At 41.4% G+C, this 11,087-nt stretch overlaps 1 long non-coding RNA gene across 3 annotated transcripts; it reads right to left on the bottom strand.

Annotated features, from left to right (window-relative positions):
- Positions 1-302: 302 nt before the first annotated feature.
- LOC127697399 (uncharacterized) lies at positions 303-10,272 on the bottom strand. 3 transcript variants are annotated; one of them, XR_007980460.1, is made up of 4 exons: positions 10,101-10,272; positions 7,569-7,604; positions 5,089-5,352; positions 303-486 (listed from the first exon to the last, which is right to left on the bottom strand). It is a non-coding gene; the product is annotated as an uncharacterized LOC127697399 (long non-coding RNA). The 3 variants fall into 3 exon arrangements; XR_007980458.1 differs by having other exon boundaries at positions 5,093-5,352; XR_007980459.1 differs by having other exon boundaries at positions 5,216-5,352.
- Positions 10,273-11,087: the final 815 nt, after the last annotated feature.

Genomic DNA, 11,087 nt, shown 5'->3' with positions numbered 1-11,087 from the left:
TGTATTTGAGCAACGTTTTTTTTTTAATTATTTAATTTATGTACATGAGTACACTGTAGCTATCTTCAGACACACCAGAAGAGGGCATCGGATCCCATTACAGATGGCTGTGAGCCACCATGTGGTTGCTAGGCATTGAACTCAGGTCCTCTGGAAGAGTAGTCAGTGCTCTTAACGGTTGAGCCATCTCTCTAGCCCTCAAAGTTTTCTTTTTAATTTTAAAAATATTTTTAAACTGTCTAAATATTTTACTTTTTCTCAAAGAAGTTTGGAGTTTTCCCATAAGACTGACTAGAGAAGGAAAGGCTTGACCTGGTTTACTTGAAAATAAAATGCTTACAATAAGATCGTCTGTGTCAAGCTGAAAGTAGACCCTTCAGAGCGAGTGTGATTCGTGGTGAGTTCCACACACTAGACACTTCCATGCAGGTACCGCAAATGTCACTGACTGAGGGACCTCTGCAGAGCTTCATACATCATTTGATCCTGTGAGGATAAAAAATACCACATTGTGCTAATCGATCGGTTATGGGATGGAAGGTGTAACTTGCAAATTCCTACACTGAAACCTCTCTGAGGTTGCCTTGGAGATAGGGCTTCTGCAGAGGTGAGAGATGAAGGTGGGCCTCAGTCCGAAATGAACAAGAGGAACAAGGGTTGCTGAACAAGAGGAACTTGGGACACAGAGTGCATAACTAGAAGCACATGTGGAGACAGGACAGAGAGGACACCTGCAGGGACAGAGACCACAGAACTCTGACAAGACAGAAGATCTTAGATGTCTGTCTCTGTTGTTGAAGGTGTGTCTATGACCCTTTGTATAGCAGCCCTAATTGCTGCACCCAGAGATTCTGCCTTGCTCCTGCATCTAGAGTCTGTACATGCTCCTTTCTAGGATATGCCATGATTTCCACCATTGTCCAGGGAAGTTTGCACACAGGCCAAGAGGTATGTGCACCTGTAAACTACCTGATGGGACAGACTAAAGAAAAGGCCTCTAAAGTGTCTTAACATTCCAAGAAACTGCTGGGATGGCTCCCACATGACTGCTGCCCTCTACAGCACAATGCATGAGACTTCGAGCATCTCACATCCTCACCTCCCTTGCTTGGTCAGTCTTTCAAAGTTCTGTCAACGCGGCAGGTATGGAGTGGACGCCCACTGACGCCGCATGAACCTTCTCAGTGTCACAAGGCGATTCCACTCTTACCCATTTATCCCAAAGAAAAACATGCGGTGTGTTTATGTAACCAGTCCTTAAGAGTTTCTTTAAAATGAAATTGTGTTAAATATTTCTTTGGGGTATGAAAAAAATTTTAAATGTGTAAGAAAAATGTGTCTGGAAGTGGCAAACCTCTTCCCTAGCATGTTTTGGGTCCTGGGTTTCTTCCTTAATACCAAGAACCAAAACAACAACACAAATCCTACATGAGTGTTAGAAGACAAAATGACTGTCCTCAGCCCATCTCTCAAATAGCCAGTGTCTCCTGCAATGTCCTCTGCATATACTGCAGATACTAAAACTGACTGCTGTCTTCCTTTTACATAAACAGTACTCATGATTCTTACTCTTCTTTTGGGTAACCATGTTTGAAAGATATTATCCAGTTTCTCTACAAAAGTAGCCACAACTCACTCTATGAAACTTTAGCTGTTATTTTTCATAAAAAGCTCCAACAAATTAAATAAGTTTATACCTACAGGTACATTTCTAAGGACAAATTAACAGCACAGAATTTCAAAATCCACTTCTCTTGTGATTGTAGTTTTGGCTAACATTCCAACCAGCCCAGGGCTTCCTCCTATGGCAGGCAGAACAGAGAGACCTTAGAGCTCCTGACAATTGGTAAGTTAAGAACCAATCTTAGCGGCTGATCTTATCAGTAACTAGACTTTCCTTATCTGTTTACAACTTACAAGCTTGTTTTCCCTTCTGCTGACTTTGCTCAGATTCTTTATCCTTTGTTTTGTTTGGGACTCACTTTGTAGCTCCGGAAGGGCGACTTCTCACTAAGTGGACTCTTTTGGCCTTTAACTCTCAAATATCCTCCTTCCCCTGTCTCCAGAGAGCTGTGATTAAAGGTTTACTCTACCACATCTGACTCTCTTATCCATTTTTTCTGTTTAAGTTCTTGGTATTTTCCTTATCACTGTAATGTGAACAAGGACTCTTCCACTTAACTTGTCCTTTAACCTTTGATTAATATTGCTAATATTGCCTTGTCTTAAAGACCCAAATGGCCTCTAACGCTATAGCCGAGGACAGTTCTGAGTTCCTGCTCCTCTGGCTTCCACATCCCAAATGCAGAGTTTAGCCTGTTACCTTAGCGAGGGTCTCTATTGCTGTGACAAAACACCATCACCCAAAGCAATTTGGAGAGGAAAGGGTTTCTCTCAGCTTAAGACTCTCGGCTCGCTGGGTGGTTGGGGTGCAGGCCTTTAATCCCAGCATTTGAGAGGCAGAGGCAGGCGGATTTCTGAGTTAGAGGCCAGCCTATCTACAGAGTGAGTTCCAGGACAGTCAGGGCTACAGAGAGAAACCCTGTCTCAGGAGAAAAAAAAATCCAAAAAACCAAAAAAAAAAAAAAAAAAAAAAAAAAGACTCTCAGCCCATACACCCTAGGGATTCATCTTCCTTGCCTCCCAAACTGAAAAAAGTCAAATGTTTGGCACAAATACAGCATTCCCTAACTTCTAGCATAAAGCACACAGTTACAAAATATTTAGAAATTGCAAGGTAATTTGGTGAAATTTACACCAATGTTACAGGTATAACTTTTGTGGAAGATAATGTGCACGAGGATTGCACTAGTCTGACCAGACTTCTTTGATAAAGGAACAGCTGTTATTGCCAACAAAGCAGAACAATGAAGCAGAGGCCAGTGACCTGGGTATCTGCACCCGGAACCTCCATTCGCAAGTTAATTATAGACCCCAAGATAACGGTGGTAGAAGTTAGAACCCTGGGTGATTACACCCCTTACACAGAAGCTAGCCCCCCACGCCCACTATGTGAGGCATCATGTATGGCCCAGCAAGATGGACCTCATCTGAAACCAAACCTTAACCTTTGCCTTCTCAGTCTGGAGAACGGAGAGAAATGCAGGCTTGTTGCTTAGAAGTCAGACAGGAGGAAGCTATTCTCTATAGCTGATGAGACAAACGAAGACAGAGACAGAGCACATACGCCACTCATAGCAGAGAAGGTATGCTTTTCAAATACCTGTCTCAAAAACAACAAAAAAGACTTCCTGGTATGCAGACATGCACAGTATCTTAGATGCTATAGAAAAACTGGTGCTGATTAAGCCCAGGTGGGAGCCTTGCATAAGTTGTTTCAGATGTGGTGTTGTGGGATGTCAGGGCCCACGGGTTTTATCTGTGGGGCCCTGCAACCAATTCCCCAAACTGTGAAGGGTGTCTATAGTTTCAAATGGATCATCATTCTAAATCTAAAACTTCAAACTATACTTCTACAGAAAACAACAACACACACATAACCCCCCATGCTGAATTAAAAAGTTTGCAAGTTTTTTAAAAAATGTTTTTAAAAGTATATTAATTAATTAGCCTGGGGGTGGGGTCAGACCTGTGTGTTAAGTGCTTTTGCCTGATAAGCTGTCTCACTGACCCAGGAACAGGCAATGTTTCTTATGACAGAAGCACAAACCCACAAGAAATGAACGGTAAATGGATCTTTATCTAAAAGAGAAGTCCCTGTTCTTTGAAAGGAGCCTTTAAAGTGTACAAAATGGTGAACTCCAGATTAGAAGAAATAGCCTCACTATGAATAGCTGCTGAAAGATGTCAGTCCAGGGTGAACTAAGAACTTGCACTTCAACTCAGTAAGGAAAGAAACAGCTCAGGATTTTTAAAGGCAAAGCATGAAGACAAAAAAACATATTTAGATAGCCAATAAACAAATGAAAACACATCCCATCCTTGTTCTGGCTAGTTTTAAATATATACATATGTATGTGTACATGTATGATATATACATGTACATATATATGATATATGTGTATGTGTACATGCACAGTATGTGTATGTGTACATATATATGATATATGTGTATGTGTACATGCACAGTATGTGTATGTGTACATATATGCATATAACGTATATGTATATGATGTATATGTATATGTTGTGTGCATATGTGTAGTGTATGTGTATATGGGTACTCTGTCTGAATGTATATCTGCACACTAGAAGATAGCATCAGATAGTTGTGTACTGGGATTTGAACTCAGGACCTTAGGAAGAACAGTGAGTGCTCTTAACCACCGAACCATTTCCCCCGCCCATTCTGGCTAGTTTTATGCCAACTTGACATAAAGCTACAGTCCTTTGAGAGGAGGAAGCCTCAACTGAGAAAACCCCTCTGTAAGGTGGGACTATAGGCAAGCCTGTAGGGAATTTTCTAAATTCGTCATTGATGGGGGAGGGCCCAGCAAGTGGGTGGGTACACCCCTGGGCTGGTGGTCCTGAGTTCTATAAGAAATTAGGCTGAGTAAGCTGTGGAGAGCAAGTCAGTAAGCAGCACCCCTCAATGGCCTATGAATTAGGTGCTACCTACAGGTTCCTGCCCAGCTTGAGTTCCTACAAAGTTAAATTACCATAAGATCCTATGACCAAGTCAGCTCAGTCAGACAACAGGGTCTCAAGGGAAAGAGGGAAAAGGGGAGTGAAGGAGGGAGAGAGGGAGGGAGGGAGAGAGAGAGGCGTAGTGGTAAGTTTAGTTACACTGCTTTGTGCTCCCAACAGGTTGAGTGAGCCACTTTCAACCACTGCCCAGGAACTTTTTGAATCTACAAATGAAAGACAGACAGACAGACACACACACACACACACACACACACACACACACACAAACACACACATTAACTTATTTTGAAATGCCTTGGCTAGTCCAAAGGCTGGGAAGTTCTAATCCTTCACCTGGCTATGATAGATTTCCCTCTAGTACTCCAATCCCTCTAAATCTATGATCTATCTTTGCTGCCCTGCTCCTTCTGGGTGGTCACCTAATCTTTGCTACCTAAAACACTTCAGGACAGACCTTTTGGTGGCCACATTCCCTCTCACCTACGTTTTGGGTGACTTTCCTTCTGCAGCTGTAAATCTGATGTGTCTCTCTCTGAAGCATGGCTTTCCTCTTCCCTCCTCTTCTCTCCCGTGTCCTGGCCTGTGCAGATCTAAGGGTCCCACTGACCTCCCTGTGCCCAGTCGTGGGCTGCCGCCATCTTTATCTATCGATCAAAAACCAATTGGGGACAAGAACTGTCAGCATTTGCACATGCAGATTTCTGATTAAATCAAAGCGTTAGAACCAATCTCCAACAGTAAGTACTAAAGAATAAAAAGACAATTAGACAAAATTATAGCATGACCCCATCAAGTGCTGAGGAGGGTTTAATTTTTTTCCACTCTGCTTTTATATCATTCTAGGTACATGCAAATAATATGGCCAAATCTAAGGCATAAACAAAATAGTCAGGAACAAACATGGCATAAACAAAGGTCCCATGGTATTCAGGGACTTATCAAGATGATCAACGTCTTGAGTCTACTTCCTTGTCCTAGGCCAATGTCAAATATTCTTGCCAATTTCTTAGAAGCAGAACCAAGAGCTCTCCACATCCCGCCCTTTTTTATTTCATAAACAAGACTACAGCTGTCTTAGGTCATTCTAAAGAATGCTTTCCTTTCCTGACATTGAAAATGCATTATCCAAAGCAATACATTTCTGTCTTAGGTTGGTAAGGCTCAGTGCAGAATCATACCTGACATTGACTGCCAGCCTGTTAAATTAATAACACTGTCTGGGGATCCATTTTAAGTTTCAAGCCATGTATTTTGGCCACCAACATGTTGATGTTGTTACAGGAAAGTTTTATCAAAATGGACAGGGATAAAAGTATTCCCAGGACAAGAAGGGCCAACATTATCAAATTATATATATCATTCTTAAAGCTTGGTCTAGATGAAAATACAGACTTTAAGCCATGAATACTTTTATTAGCAATATCTGCAGCATCAAAATTCTGTGCAGCAGCGTTCTTTAAATTCATAATCTCAGTATGCAAAGTTAAAATATCCAGAGAGGTGTTAGAATCATGCCAAATATCCTGCAAGTGTCTTCAAATTTTCTCCCAATAATAGTGACTGTCACTGAAAATTTTAGAAGTGACAAAATTCATTTAGTGTGACACTCTTAAACTCTGAACCTGAACCTCCTCTCCAATAATTTGAATAATATTATAAAGAACATTGTTCCAAACACCTATCTAAATCTTCTTGAATACTCAGAGCATTAGTAACATTTTTTTGCTAAATGATTAAGAAAAGTAGCTGTCTTAACATCTTGTGTCAAAGCAAGTGCAGAAGCAGTGGTGCTAGCTATTAATGTAATCAAAGCTGCTATACCAGCAATAATCATCAAGCCTGCTGCCCTCTTGCCTCTGCTTAAAGCCTGACTCACTTCTTCCAGTACTTGTAAGCTTTTATCAGAATACCGAGGTCCCATTATACCACAGACGATAAAACAAAAGCTGGTTGATAGACCACCATAGCAGACATGCCAGATTTCAATACACTGACACAATTAGAAAGTGTGCAGTCAACACAACTTATGTTAAATACCAAAGAAGAAACAAAAGTAATTTTAACATGACCAATTAATAAAAGATTAGGAGCCTTAAAGCATACACTAACATTTGTTTGAAATCCATATCCTCTCCCAGTCTTGCCAGTTTCTAATGTAATTTCGTAGAGAGCTGCAGATAACTTCCAAATATGCCATTGAAAACAACCTGAATCTGTTTGCCAAAGACCTATGAACCTCTCCTTTTGTCCAACGTTTGATTTCCTACCCAATCAACGCATATTATTGGAAACACTAAACCACATTTTGGGGGTTGATTATAACATTCTTTCCATCTAACAATTTTGTTAAATGCCAGTTCCACCTTCTTTTTGGGTTCAGATACACAAGGTCATATGTCATGAGGATCCAGGGGAGTTCCTCATGTTTGGGCACGCCCATCTCTCTATATATGCCCATCTCTATATGCCATATATGTGTTTTGGGTTACAGTTTGTGAAATGTTTTTCTTCAAAATTTGGAAAACACCCATCATTTGTACCATTCCTCCCAAAGCAAATTCCATCACCAAATGCATTGAAAGTCATGGTCTTATTATAAGCTGACTCCCTTGTCCCAGGAGAATCAAGAAGTTGAGTATTATTAGTGGTCACAAAAATCTCCAGCATGAGCTGGGCAGTAGCAGCACACGCCTTTAATTCCAGCACTTGGGAGGCAGAGGCAGGCAGATTTCTGAGTTAGAGGCCAGCCTGGTCTACAGAGTGACTTCCAGGACAGCCAGGGCTATACAGAGGAACCCTGTCTCAGAAAAAAAAAAAAATCTCTAGCCTGAACCACACTGCTGAATGCATCCATGGTGGATCAGGAACACAGGCCCAATTCAGCTTCCCTATCACCAGCCAGAGCCCTCAGCAAGCTCACAGATAGCCTCATTCTTTGTCCCAGGATCAGCATGTCTTACCAATCACTCTGGCAGCCACCACGCTCCTTCAGCATCCTGCAAAAAAACAAAACAAAAATAAAACAACAACAACAACAACACAAACATGCCCTCTTGAGGACCATGCCATATGCCAATAAATGAATCATTCCATTTTACGTAGGCATAAGTATTCAGAGTTGTAGGGCGCCATAGACACTCAGCAACACAGAGTTCTTTGGCGATATCCAAGGTCAAAAAATTCAAAATAAAATGTTGTAATAAAGGAGTATACAACTCCCTCCTTTTAATATACCTGATCTTTTAGAGCCGCATGGGCCTGTTCCATAATTCCCTGGTTAACAGAGGTCTGTTAGATAAAAGGAGTCGACTCTTGCCTTTGAGACCTAGTAAAAGCTATCGGTTTGGGTTAAAAGGCTCAGAACATATTTTCCTCGATCCAGAGGACTAGATATACAGATTGAACAGAGATGTTTTTAGCATGATGAGAAGCATCTTTAAGTTCATACGCAGAAGACAACCAACAGGGAATTAAAATCTTGAGCTTGTGATTGAATTGTAAACTACCAATGTTCCATTCGCTTTATATATATATATATATAATTATATATATATATAAATTATATATATATAAAAAATTATATATATATATATATAATTTTTTTAAAGTTTCTTTTGCAGTATCAGAGCATAACCATAATTTAGGAAGACAAAACCAATTTTTAACAATATAAACAATCCAGTCTCTCTAAAATCAATACCAAATGCATTATTTTCATATTACAAAGTTTGGCTGTCAGTTCTTGTGTATGGATGCACGATGGAACAGCTTTTGATACCTCATTAAAGAAACATTGTTTTAAAATCCTATCTTTTGTAAGTCTGGTTTCAAGGACAGGAATTACATAAAACACTATCCCAATTTAGAGCTATCCCTAGAAACCTGACTTTAACCCTGGGTTACCAGTTTTAAACCAACTTTCTGTTGCCAATGTTACAAATTTTTAGCCATACCCAATAACTTATAAGCCAATAATCTTTAACCAAGACATGCAGAACATATTTATACATTTAGTACCGGTCAGAAACAAACATGAAGTGGCTACACACATTTACATATTTAGACTAGACAGACAAAATTGTCTTACTTTTTCTAGCTATAATTTTAAGGAAGGAGCACCTTGTCACCTGCTGAACCCAATAATCATGGTCACAGAAATGTTTGTAGAAGAAACATCCATCAGCTTCCTTACCCGTAAAGCTGCTGGCCCCTTTAAGAGTGGTTTGTGAAACACAGAGCAACACTCAAGTAACAAACCGAAACCACAGACATAAACTGACAGACATGGACAGACTGGTCCACCAATTGGCTTCAATTTCCAACACCCATGTGGTGGCTCACAGCCACTGTAACTGCTGTCCCAAAATTCTCTTCTGGACTCCAAGGACAATGCATGATTGTGGTGCAAAAAAACCCACCCATAAAATAAAATTATATAAAATAAAGGTTAAAAAATAAGCCACAGAACATGCAGACTGTGCAGCATGTGACAGCTTCCCATCTTAGTGGGAACTGCTACACCATGGGTGATAAATTACCTAAAGGAAACTTGACTGTTGCTCATCTAAGGGGACAGTTCTGATGCTAAGGTTCTGTTCCCCAATTGGTTCTTGATCTGTCAGTAAAGAAAGCTGAGGGCCAATTGCTAGGCAGATGGTACAGGTGGGACTTCTGGGTCCCAGGGGGGAAAGGCAAATGCAAGGAAGGAGAGTTTTTCTGCCATGCTTTGGAGGAAGAACGCAGCAACCATGTGAGGTCTTAGGGTCAGGGGTTGGTGAGGGGTTGGGGGGGAGACTGGAGGCCTGTGACTACGCTACAGGCTTGTGGTCATAGATATTTGGCAGGGACTAGGTAGGACTAGCCACTGAAGTTTAGGGCAGGTGGAGAGATGGAGATAAAAATATTAATAAGGGCATGCTTTTCTAGGTAGAAGACAGTAACACCCAGCAATTGTCCGAGAAGGCAAGTTATAAAGGAATTAACTGTGTGTGTGGTCTATCTGCGGATTCAAGAGAAGCTCAGACGGGGCTGGCAGCACGTTCACGTCCCAGAGATAAAGGCAGGGAGAGTAAAAGGGTGGGGGCTGGCAGCACAGCTAATCCTGGAGCAACGGCAGTAGATTAAAACTACACTCAGCAGTCAATAAACAGGACTTCATGCTTAGAGCATGTTCTGGAAACCATATGATATCTCACTGAACAACAACTAAAAAGGTGTCCAGCCAGGTCACAAATATCTCAGGGCTTTATGCTTCCCTAGGGACACCTTTGTAAGTGCCACAACAATCTGTTTTTGCTTGATAAGGACTATTCTGAATACAAAAACAAAAACAAAAACAAAACACAAAAAACACCTGAACATGTAAGAAACTTGCAAAACATGCAAAACCTGGCATTCATCATGAGAAGTCATGGTGAATTTTAACATCTCTCCTACCTTAGAGTAGAGAAATTTTTATTCTTCTGACATGTTATGAGTCCCCCCATCCTCACCTGGCCATGGTGCATCAGTGGTCTCAGGATGAATAGGAGCTGGATAGGGAGCAGGATCTCAGGCACAGTGAGTGTGGTAGGCTGTGTCGGAGGACAACTGTCTTATTGAAATAGAGGGGCTAGATTATACAGCTCTAGGCAGTGACGAGGGGGGGAAAAAGGACAAGGGAGCAAATGCTGCAGTGGGAACAGGGACCTTTCAAGCATATCAGCTAGATTAGCAGACTGCCAGTCACATGACTTCTGAGAAGCCAGTTCTCAGGCAGGAAAACAGAAGCTTAACTGGCTTTCTCATGAAGTGGCCTTTGTCTCTATGGGATTGAGTAGGCTCAAGCCTGAGTTGGGTAGAACGTAACCAACTTCTATTCCTACCAGGCTCTCTGAGAGCTGTCTGGGGTGTGGACAGTGCTCTACTGTCCCTTGTCTGGCTTGGGAACCCACATCTCCCCCTTTGTTTTTCATAATGGGACTGTGTCATTGTGTGTGCCAGCATCGTCTGTGGGAAGAGCTCGAGATTGTACCAGAACTCGGTTGGTGGGGACTTTGGTTATATTAGTAACTTGTTTTCTGAGAAATTGTATAAGGCACAAGGCAATAAGAAGGGCTCAGATAGGGCCAATCAAGAGCAAGAGTCAGGCAATGAGGGGCTCGGGGAACCAGGAGGCAGGATCACTGAAGGCAGATTGGGACCTCAGATTGTTGCAGAAGTCTCAAGGTTCTAATATTTTGTTCAACCAATTCTGATTCATTTACATAAAAACAACATTCTTCCCCCTAGAATGACACAAGCCCCCCAACCCTGTTCTGCTGTCAAGAGGTTCAAAGTCCTTCTATTTGGTAGTATAACTCCAGTAAGGGTGGTCATCTTCCATCCCAGGGGTCATCTATAACAGTGGTAAGACTGTTATTTAGGTTTTGAAATAGGCTATTTCTGTGAGAGCTAAGTCCAACTTTACCATAATGGTAGCCACCGTAATGACCCTGATC

The sequence above is a fragment of the Apodemus sylvaticus genome, chromosome 12, assembly GCF_947179515.1.
Source record: "Apodemus sylvaticus chromosome 12, mApoSyl1.1, whole genome shotgun sequence".
NCBI classification, from domain to species: domain Eukaryota; kingdom Metazoa; phylum Chordata; class Mammalia; order Rodentia; family Muridae; genus Apodemus; species Apodemus sylvaticus.
This window is presented reverse-complemented; position numbering and strand designations above follow the sequence as displayed.